Source organism: Sebastes fasciatus, chromosome 6, assembly GCF_043250625.1.
Source record: "Sebastes fasciatus isolate fSebFas1 chromosome 6, fSebFas1.pri, whole genome shotgun sequence".
NCBI lineage: Eukaryota > Metazoa > Chordata > Actinopteri > Perciformes > Sebastidae > Sebastes > Sebastes fasciatus.
Window position 1 is genome coordinate 33,307,957 of NC_133800.1, and position 12,137 is coordinate 33,320,093.

At 41.7% G+C, this 12,137-nt stretch overlaps 1 protein-coding gene across 1 annotated transcript in view; it reads right to left on the minus strand.

Annotated features, from left to right (window-relative positions):
* Positions 1-11,620, minus strand: part of LOC141769901 (protein unc-13 homolog B-like) — a 108,025-nt gene extending 96,405 nt beyond the window's left edge. The window contains exon 1 of the mRNA XM_074639412.1: positions 10,960-11,620. The gene's annotated coding sequence lies outside the window, so the exon portion shown is untranslated. The remainder of the gene's footprint in view (positions 1-10,959) is intronic.
* Between the last annotated feature and the right edge of the window lie 517 nt (positions 11,621-12,137).

Sequence of the window (12,137 nt, forward strand, 5' to 3'; positions counted from 1 at the left end):
AAGCTTTCAATCATACAAACCAGTCAGAACCGCTGTCTGACCAAACAACACCCACACAGTCCTGATGCAACCCCATATCATGCTGTAATAGACCCACCTGTCCACCAGAGGATAGTGTGTCAGTGGCACGTTTTGCCTCGCCGAGGCGTGCATATTACACACGTATATGAAGGTGCAGTACCAGCATGAGGGCAACACTGCTCACTTAGGTTTAGGCAACAAAACCACTTAGTTAGGTTTAGGAAAAACATCATGGATGGCCCCAAATAAGTACATATACTAAGTACAATACGTACGGAAAATACGTCACAAAAAAAAGGTCACGTACGTACAGGGTTTCCGCCAGAAAAGTTGTTAGGCCCAGCAGCCAAGTGTCGGCAGGGGTGGTAGGTAGGCGGTGCTGAGCTTTCTCTCTCTGCCTCTCAACTGCACACTTGCTAACGTTACGGGCCGCCTGGCTGGCAGAAACCCGTCTTGTCTCATAAACTCAAAATACACATGAACTTTCTAGTAATCAAACACATGCACGTCTCTCTCTCTCTTGACTGCACACAACGAGACTCGCTAACGTTAAGCACACAACCTACGCACTACGAGTTATTCCTTAAAGGAGTTTGCTATCTCTATAACACATTTTAGTTTAAAACACATTTTAAAAATACATAAATCCCCGATGATCAGGCCCGGCGCGGAGTAGTTTATAATGTAGCTTACAAAGAAAAACACCTGTCTCAAACACCGTTCTCCTGGTTGAAAGTCCTCTGTTTTGTTGGACCCATCCACTCCAAGTTGCTTATTTGGTCACAAATAACGAATGTCCTATAAAAACCTAAGACTTGAAACCATGTTTTCACGAGCTTTACCTGACAAACTGTCCACATTCTGCTCTCTAACGGTGACGTTTCTTCAACTTTTTCTTATTGCAGAACAATATTGTGATGCTTTTTGCTTCCTGGCAACATCACGACTACTGCTTCGCTTCACACTGGTTGTTGTTTTTTTGTTTTCCCTGGGAGCCTGATGGAGAGCAGCTGGCTGATGGCAGGTTAGGAAGCCCCATCATCCCCATCATCCCCATCCAGCCCTACTGATTAGTGAGCTGCAGAGAGGAAGGGAGGAAGCTCTGGGCAGGTGCTCTTAACCACGTCCAGACTCCAAGACCTCTATAAATATGATGCTTGTTCTGGTTCTTTGTGCAACCCATTCATGCTCAAAATCTACAATTTGCATGATGACAAAAGACACTGTAGCTCCTTTATATTACTTAGTTTATTCCTCTCTCTCTCTGCGTCTGCTGCTCCTTCTTCTCCTTTACATTATTCTCATTATTTATGTCTTCTTGTTGGCAACGCTCCCTTGCTTTCTTTCTCAGTCATTTCACATTGGACACGACCCAAAGGAGAAACTCATACTGGAGCCAAAAGGGCAGATTTTCTGAGTGTCTGCTTCAGTGCCAGCAAATGACAAGGATTACTTTGGAGATTCACCTCTTCCTCTCTGGTGAATAATGCTGCAGCACGCATTCATGTCACAGCTGAAAAAGTGGAAGAATAGGACGTCAAGTTGTTTCTACAACTTAGAAATGGTCTCCTTTAACTCGTTGGAATGGCCACATCCAAAATAACAGTGGTTACAGTCAATTACTCCTTGCTATCATGAGGTGATTTATAAAAAAACAATCTTATTTTGCTTTCCTGAAAGATCTAGAGGGGGGAAAGTCATCAGAAGTGGTTCATTCACAGCTTTGTTACCTGCATGTGTCCGTACATGTAGCCGTAAGGTGATATTTTTTCTCTATCACTACCTCATATTTCACATTAAATCCAATATGTGGTGTGAAAAAAGCACTTCCTCAGACTTGAATATAACTAGCGCGTCTCCACTCAAAAGTGAAAGTACCTTGCTGTGACTTCCAAGTGCAGTCAAAGTTAATGATTTGAAGAATGTGGCAGTAAATTTTAGGGAAATATAAAAATGAAACGAGGAGCAAAGTTTGGAACGAGTCGTCGTTTTGGCTTCCAAGACCGTTGGCCTTGTTCCTCCCTGTCTGTTAGCCTCAGCCCGAGACACGTGTAGAATAGAAACTTGCCTGGCTGTGGGCCAATTCCCCATTTGAGGATTGAGCAGCGTTTGTACACAACTACAGCTTAATTTGTTTGGTCTAGACAACCCAATTTTGTATTTGGTTTGCTCTTTGTCCAATTACAAGCAGACTGGGGCTGATAAACCACAGTCACATGGACATAAATACTTTGTTTATAGGACAAAGGTTTAGTATCCCGTCTTTCTGTGAGATTACAGATTTTATTACACGGACAGTAGAGCGGATCCAACCAGATATGACACCAATTTCAACAGCTAGTCTTTTATTGATTCTGAGTCTCTAGAGGTAAGAACACATAGCTGAATATTAGTACAGTGTGTTGTTTAATTTTGCAGCAAGTCTGCACACATACAAGACTAATTTGTCAGTGGCAAACAATGCAAATGGCTCTTCCAAAATGACTCATATGAGTATTTAATGATCTGCCAACTGTATGGATAAGATCTCGTTGAGTTTAGGCAACAAAAATACTTGGTTAAGGTTAGACAAAGATTGTCTTTGTGGTTAAAGAACCTACAGTGTTGACTATCAGTAGGAGACAGGACGTGAACAGAGGTCTTTGGTGCTGAAATCACACAATTTGTACGCCAACCATCTCTCCCCAAACCTCCTCTCTAATGCTGCGTTCACACTAAACGTGAAGCGAATTGTTTGCGCGACGCGAATACATTCACAGTCAATCATCATTATGAAGTTATTTCGGCATCCTTTTGATCCGTTTATTGCAATTAAGTCACAGCCAAATCTGTCTATTTTGGGATCATACCACTGTAGTGAGTGTGATTTACAATGATCAGCGAGGTAAAATTACCGTTTCTGTCAATGGAGTCCGGTAGCTTTGAGGAGAGCATATTAACTGTATGTTTTGTACATTAACAAATTATAATAATTGTCCAAATCCGTGTTTTATTTTATATTCACTTCAATGCGCGTCACCACAAAAGGCACCAGAAAAGGGACGGAAATTGTCGTGTCCACCCAGGTTTCATGTTTCCATCACTGCCGATCGGACCTGGCTACTGCAGATTCATTTGTCCCGAGAATGAATGCTGATTACAAAGACAAAAGCTAGATGTTAGTGGGTGTTTGTGGGGTTTTTTGTCCAGTGGGAAAGCGGCTAAAGACTCCAACCTCAAATTGACCTTGATCTGTTTAGTGAAAACCTTCTGAAAGTGCAGTATAAGTTACGGCTGTTTCATTGTGATTACAAGCGATTTAATCTCTACTTCCATATTATTCTTCACCGAGATACTTATTGACTATACGTTTGCCTTGACATTGTCAAGTGGACTGCTTTGACACGTTATAGTCAGCTTGGCTTACGCGCCAGACAAATGTTGAATGGTGAATTTGTATTCTGAATGATAGGCACTGCTATTATTCTGCCAGGAATCTGACTGAGCTCATCAGTCTAGATCGTCAAAGCCTTCTTAGTAAATGGCTTTTCTTCTTGACTGGTCCAAGGGCCTTGTAAAAAGCTCCTCAGCATGTTTCCTTTTCAAAGGCAGTAAACATATTGATCAGTGTCTTAAATGCTCTCCTGTAACCTGACAAAGCCTTCTGCCAATATCACATTCAGACTATCAATCAAGGAGCTGCATTAGGAGCCAACATACAGTACGTTTCTATGATACCTTGCATCAAGTTAATAACCAAAACTACCGTTAACAGTTAGAAGGATCCGTCTGGTCTCTCAGCGACAATTTTTCTATGACATAAAAAACAAATGTATGTAGTAGATAGATGCAGAGAGGAGGTTTTACAATGGAAACCACACAACACCAATAAATAATGTTCCATAAGAAAAGCCTATCTCTGTTAATAAACATTACAAGCACTACATCCATGCACAAAACAGCCACAAAAGGTGCAAGCTTGTCATAAAAACAGCACATCCCTTCACACAATCAACTACAAAAACAAAGAGCATTTAAAGAGGATTTTATCTCTTTGAAGCATTTCTATAACTTCACTGTTTCAAAGTAAATCCACCCTTAATAATAAAAAGTTAGGAAGATGCAACAGGACAAGATTTGGACTTTAAGTCCTGGATGAAACTGATATTTTGAATGTACCTATGTTACCCATGCTAACCAGTGTCTATACATATGTAGTACTAACTCAAAGGCGCTTTATAAAACTGTTTATACATGTTTTCAGAACTCATGAACACATGTTGAGGTTGAAGGTTCATTCTTTACCTTGAAAACAGTGGTTTGACAAAAAAGTCATCACTAAAAGTCCCCTTATTGGATTTCGTCTTAATGTCTGTTCTGGGCTACTGTAGAAACATGGCGGTCGGCTCCGTGAAGAGGACCTGCTCCCTATGTAGATATAAACGGCTCATTCTTAGGTCACGAAAACACAATGATTCTTATTTTGACGAAAGCAAACATGCTTATTAATATTATATTCCATTTCTGCCAATAGATCCCGCTAAATGCTACACACTGGTCTTTTAAATGCGTCCCTCCATTTACTTAAATTCATCAAGACTTTTCTCCATCTTTTGATTCTCCGTTCACCGTGGAGGCATGAGAGAAAAACAAAGGTTTAATAACACAGGACGAGTAATTGATATACAAATGATCGTTTTGTGGGAGAATTATTCCTTTAAAGGGACTATTTGTAACTTTCAGAATTGCTTGTTAACAGCGACACCTGTGGCCGTGAAATCAACGAAAGTCAGCGTCGAGCTCGCGCTTGCTCGCTCTAAATATACCTGAACGAGCATCCGTCAAAACAGTGAGGAGACACACGTCAGCTAAAACCACAATATCACTCTATATTTCACCTGCTTCGCAGTAATGTTAGCTGACCAGACGAATGTCTCTCCATGAATCAATGCTGATCCTAGTGTTGACTTTTAGACTGAAGTGACGGGGCTCCGCAGCGAGTAACTTGTCGTCTCCGCCCGCAGCCGGAGAGAGCTCTGACCGGGTGCCGAAGGGAGACACCGGCACCCGGTCGGTAACAAGACGACAACGTTTCTCTCTGCAGAGCCCCGTCACTTCACAAGACACGGGAAACCTCTGTTGGTCTGGAGGAGCTGCAGCAGTTATTTCTACACAAACGTCCACTGTACATTCACTAGATATTCTCAGAGCTAAACTTACTCTTCTGCGTGAGCGCGCGTTCACGTCTAGAGGCGGAGCCAGCTGAGCAAGAACAAGGGCTGAGTGAAGGCAAGCAGGCAGAGGAGCAGAGGCAGCGGCCACATGTGAACGCGCATATGCGAGCGCGCATGTGTCCCGACCCGGTACATTTATACGCTTAAAAAGTTACAAACAGTCCCTTTAAGATAATCACATTAATTAACACTTAAAAATGTCTTGATAGCCACTTATAACTACACTGTAGTGTGTTAGAATTATATTTATGTACTGCTTCTAAATGCTAAATAGAGGATGTTAAAGTGTTTTTTCATCTTCAGTAAAATAAATCAAGATTGTTTGATGAACAATACCACTTCTTTCAATTTCTGGAAACATTTTTCTTGTTCAACTTTAGTTTTCATGTTGAAATGAGCTACTGAACATTGATAAATCTCAAAACCAGCTTTAACTGTTGATATCTGAGAAAGCTGAAATCTTCCTCCGCACTGTTCTTGAAATGTCTGAGTAAAATATAATATGAATCCAGCCACTTATCCACAACTATAAGAAAAAATACACAATGGAACCAGGAAAGTACAAAACTGCAGCTGAATGTAGAATCTGTGCGTGTCTCTACGTAAGAAGCACATGATCACAAGCATCTTGAGAGTGTGAAGGTTTGTAATAATGAGCATGCTATTGTGTTTGGGACAAAGAGCGCCTGACAGAAAATAAATACCACTATTAGGACGGGGGCTTGAATCCTGAAGAAAAGATTGACGGCTGGAAGAATAGTGGGAAGCTGGCTGAGAAAGAGAGACGGTTAGAGAGAGATAGAACCGAGAAGAAAAGTGTGATAACAGCTGTTTGAAAGAGCGACGGAATAGATGGCAGTGACGACGAGGGGTAATTTTAGAAAGTAAATAAGTGGAAAGAGTACTAAAGAAAAATAAGACAATATGTTTTGCAAGTGGTTCATGATTTAGTATAGAATTACTTTTCTTCTTAGTGACTTCAAATGAAGTCAAAAGCAGAAAAAGATCCCAACTCCAGATCACAAATTCCTTCGGACCATGTTTACCAACTGGTAATGGCCAACTTCACACCAATTACATTTCATTTAAAAAAATAGACACAAAAATAAGTGGAACTATGGTCTAAAACCCAATTATATAAACTGTAACTGCAACAAGAGAGTGATGTGAGTGTGATCAGAGCTGGAAAAAAACATTAAATTAAAGCCAATGCAAACAGCAATTCAAGCTATTTTAGGCTTCTAAAACAGTATTTTCCTTTATGGATGCATTTTAATATGCTGGATAATAACAAGAAAAGGGAAATAAAACAAAAAGCATAAAAAGAAGAGAAGTCATTAAGGCTAAGTTAGACCAGTACTTTGGTTGTGTGAGCTATGGAGAGGAGACTTGCTACGATGGCTATGAGGTGCAAGGTCAGGGTCATGAGACTAAAGACTCCGCTCTGTACTTCTGCAGAGAAGGCTGATAAATATAGTTATGTGTACTGTTATGGTTCTACGACAGGTCATAGCAGCGTACCTTTCGGTACGGTTGGCTTTCACACCGGATGCAAACCGTACCCGAGTACACATGATCCGTGCCCGAGACCACCTTTTCAAGTGGACTCGAGTACAGTATGGAGCGTTCACACTAATCAAGCGAACTGGACTTTGGGGTCAAGTGGACTCGGATCCGGGCCCGGGTCCCTGATGTGAAAGCACCCTTAGCATATCTGTATCTGTGAGTCAGAAGGGAGTCTCTGGAATTCCACTGAAGGTGGATGAGACGTATCCAGGTAGACCATGTCTGCTGTCAGCCTGGTCAGGTACAGGTGGTACAGATCAGACAGCAGCTTTTGAGGTCCTATAACAGCATCATACTACTTTCACCTTTGGCTCTACAAAGACACAAGACATAACCACAGGCCAGCCAGGTAAACAGAAACATGAGTTGTTCATCTCAAGGAGGTTGTATCTCACTTTGTATTCAAAGGGGATTGTAATGTTTTGTCTTAATCAAAGCACCCCGAGAACAGGCACAATGCACCATTACTCCCACTGTAGGATCTAGTAAGAACACACATGTGTGCGCCCGTACACACACCCACCCAAAGGACTGAGTCACAGCTGAGCGGGACACTGGCCCTGCTGTCACCTTCATTAGCCTAAATCTCCTGCACACTCTAATTGATTTATCATCACCACTCCACCTCCGTCCAATTCCATCAGTCATTTTTCAAACACACACTGGAGCCGAGACACATGTGCTCACACACACACACACACACACACACACACACACACACACACACACACACACACACACATGCAGACCTTTCTTTCCATTAATCTCACGTGCACAATCACACACAAACACGGGCCGCCACCCTGCTGGTGGGAGAGCATGGAAATTTAGTTTGCAGCATAAACAGATTGCTATACAAGGTAAAGTGATTGCACTTGAAGGCACTGATGGGCTCTCAAGCGAAGCTGTAAAAGCAGCCAGGAGGATCGCCCCGGTAAGGTGTGTCAACGTCAAACAGCAGCGAACATGCAGACAGGGAGGGAGGGAGGGCTGTTGGGCAGCGGAAGGTGTAATCACTTTCCTGAGCAAATTGAATAAGCCGGGCCTGCTCCCTCTCTCTCAGCCCAATCCCCGTTCCTCCCCGTTTCCTTGAGTGAGTCTGTTCCATGAAACATCGCTGGCCGCCCGCCACCAGTAACCCGATCCGAATGACAATGCCTCCAGAGGCTAATTGATTTAGCTTTCTCTCAGCCATTTCAGAGATGCCAAACAATGATGCCGCTTGTTGTCGCTGCCAATTCAAGAGAAAACCTCTGTTCCGAACAGAGAGTTTTTTCCTCTCAGCTGGCTGTGATAAATTGATGCTTGTGGGGAATGCTGCCTGCAGCTTCAGCTGCTGCTAAGTCAATGTTTAAAACCTGTTTCACACTGTTCGTTCTTTGTCTTTTTTGTGTTTTGATTAAAGTCGAAAAACTTTTGACTTGCAGTTTTCTTAGCTCGAAGCCAGTCAAGCTTAAAGCAGCACTACCATAAACCTGTAGTCAGCTGTAAACAGGACTCCAACTTTAAACCTTAATCTTTAACTTGAATACTGATTTTAACCTTCAAATCGAAGCTCATAACCCAAAATCACTCCCAAACTTCAACAAGTTCAACTGTTTCCTCACAAGTTTCGAGATACATGAACTACAGAGGAACGCATAAACTTTCAAATTTGTTAATTTAATAAACTCACACTGACATTTGCACAAATGTCAGTGTGTCCACTCTATGAATGCCAGCGCAGGGTAAAGCCCGCCACCTCCACAACCCTCAGCCTGCCCCGCAGTTCACGCACATGCTGCTTGATTGGCAGCATCCAAATCACTGTGTTCTTTCACCATGTTGGCATCTCCTCATGCATGGCCACAAACAATTAGCGAGGAAGGTTTTAAAGCTAGAGTGAAGATACTGGTGTCATATGAAACTAAAAAACATAAAGAATTCATTGGTACCAACCATGTCATACTAGCTTGTAAAAGAGGTTAAATAATGCTCCAAACTTACCCTAAATTTTGGGGCGGAAAAACTGGCATGGCCATTTTCAAAGGGGTCCCTTGACCTCTGACCTCCAGATATGTGAATGTAAATGGGTTCTATGGGTACCCACGAGTCTCCCCTTTACAGACATGCCCACTTTATGATAATCACATGCAGTTTGGGGCAAGTCATAGTCAAGTCAGCACACTGACACACTGACAGCTGTTGTTGCCTGTTGGGCTGCAGTTTGCCATGTTATGATTTGAGTATATTTGTTATGCTAAATGCAGTACCTGTGAGGGTTTCTGGACAATATCTGTCATTGTTTTGTGTTGTTAGTTGATTTCCAATAACAAATATATATATACATTTGCATAAAACAGCATATTTGTCCACTCGCATGTTGATAAGAGTATTAAATACTTGATTAATCTCCCTTTTACATTTTGAACGGTTAAAAAATGTGCAATGAATTTGCCATTACTCATGGACAATCACACGATTAATTATGATCAAATATTTGAATCGATTGACAGCGCTAGTTATGATTATTGTTATAAAACATTATGGATATTTATGAGTGCTTGTAACCATAATTATACAGTGCTATGAGCAGATTATAATCCATTATAAATATGTTTATAATGCATTATAGACATGGGCTTCACTGAAAGTGTTACGATATACCATTATCAAATTTTAAACTCCCAAATATTATCGATATTGGCCTAAAAAATCCTGACTAAAACTACAGTAAAACCGACAATAATCAAATGATTGAGATGTGGTTACAGTTAATAAACATTTTTGTCAAAGAAATATCAGGTGACAAAATGAACAGTCTAAGACCATTTATTATTCCTCCACATGTCAAAATGACAGAGAATAACATCAGAATCGAGACAGATGGAAGTAGATTTAGACTTTGGCTGGTGCTTATATATCTAACCAGATTCTTTGTCAACTGTATCATTTGGTCTAATTCAATCATATTAAATTGATAAAACAGTGTTAACACCTTATGAATTTTGGAGTCACCTACTGTAGGCAACAGACCAAAGAAGCCTCCTTCCCTGCATGTCTCTTCCTCCAACAAACCTTTAAACCTACAGCAGTGCTTACTCACATCCCTCTGCCCACATCTGGCAGCTGGGACTTCAGTCACAAGCTCACTTATCTAAAACTACTGCCTCAGTTTCCAGCCATTTAATCAATTACTGGAAGCCCGGCGGCTCTTAGTAAAAGAAAGCCTCAGTGTGACCCCCCCCAGCTCTGGACATAAACATAATGATGATGAACTTTGCAGCCGACTCATTAATCTCTCCTTTACAGATTATTTTACCTACTTTTAATTACTACAAGACGCCCTTCAGGTTGCTGAGCATCCCACATGAAAAATGCATTTATACCAGAAAGATGAAAAATTTCATCAAACACTTGTATAATTATTCATACTCCTCCAGTGTCATCTCACAACCCACAGCAGGTCCTGACCTGCAGGTTGAGGAGTGATGTAATGAAACCATGATGCTAATTAATCAATTATTACTGTTTGGGAGCTGCAGCCTGGAGCTAACTGGAGACGCCCAGGAGCTCCAGCACCTCGACACCCTCACACACACACACAACATGAGTGGGGATCACGACTATAGTGTACCCACACAGTGAGCTGTTCTGGAGAGGCTGCACAGAGCTGGAGGAGATAAAACAACTTGAATATTGTCTGCAAGCTCAATGCCAAGCCGGATTGGCAGGTGGGAGAGAACAAGAGGCAGAGATACTGAATGGTATGCACAAAAATACTCAGCTTCAGCACATGGAATAAAATGATAGCTGGAGGAGAGGAGGGACAGAGAAATGTACTCTGATTTCAGTAGGTTAAAAATAGAATATCTGACATGACGGAGCAATGTGAGAAAAGAGAGGAAATGTGTTTCTTTTCCCAGCACTTATTCCAACACAACACACTCAGTTCATCAGGGGGTCTTCTAAGACCCCACGGGGCTAATAAGCACATTAGAGCTCCTCGCATGAGATTTCCTTCCCTGATTTATTACACATAATTGATATCTTAATCAACTCCAACCCCTACAGATTCCTCAAACGTCTTCATCTTTTTACTTACAACAATATCATTTCAGTAATATTTCCTGCACATGCACTTTCTGATTCCTCCTCAAGTGAAAAGAGAAAAACCTACCTCCGGGAGAAACCAGCTGAGCCAAGGTGTCAGAACAAGAATCGGAGCCAAGTTTGACAGCACAATCCAAGCATCCGTCAACAGAGCGTCTACAATCCCCCCAAAGAAACATTCACATATTGATTGCACCTCTTTGCGTCATTTTCTTTTTTTTTTTAAAGATATGCAAGACAAAAAAATCTTTGAAGTTGGGGAAAACTAATTAACCCCCCTCGAAGTGTGATTCTCTCAGCTCCGTGATAAATCAGAAGATATTAATGGATCAAACATGAATCAAAAAGGAAGAAGACTGGCCAGGTTCTCCTTTTCTTTTTATCATGATGGGCGTGTCAATCAAAGCTCTCTCTGTCACTTTCCCTGTATTTCCTGTACTCCTCTCTGTCTTGATCACAGCACTCACTGAGTCGCTTCCCAGCGGTCTATTTCACTTCCCCTCTCAGCCTGTACACACAGCACAGTCTCCTCCTCTCTCTCTCACTCTCTCTCTCTCTCTCTCTCTCTCTCTCTCTCTCTCTCTCTCTTTCATCTTCTTGCTCTCTCTCTATTTCACGTCCTCACATCTCCTGATTGATCTTTATTCCTTCCAGGCTTTTCTTTCTGCCCTCCTCCTCCCATTAGCTCCACTGATCGCAGCTTGTTGCACAGCCGACAGACGCACCTCGTCTTGTGCGCTCACTCTCTTCTCTCTCTCTCTCTCTCTCTCTCTCTCTCTTCCTCACCCACCTCTGCCACTCTCTTTCACACATTTTTCCACTTTTCACACTCCGACAGCCAAACATATGCTACTCAGCTACAGTACAGTATGCACAGAAGGTATCTGAAGAACTATAACAATTTGCTTTGCCGTCTTTCCTGCTTTAACTGTACTTCATATTTTTACTGACCATTTTCAAATGCTATACAAGAGTGCATGTAATTATTATAGTTTTTCAATTAATCACGTTATCATTTAGTAGGGGTGTAAGAAAATATCGATACACATGAGTATCGCAATATTATGGTGTATCGATTCTCGAAAACACTGTATCGATTTTTAATTAACCTCTTAAAAATCTGACGGTCCCCCGTTGGGCCCGACCGCTATTCGATCTTTCGGATGATGTAGCGGGCTCAGTTTTAAAGCTAGAGTGATGTCGAGAAGGAGGCTAAAATAACGCTCCAAAGTTACGCTAAATTTT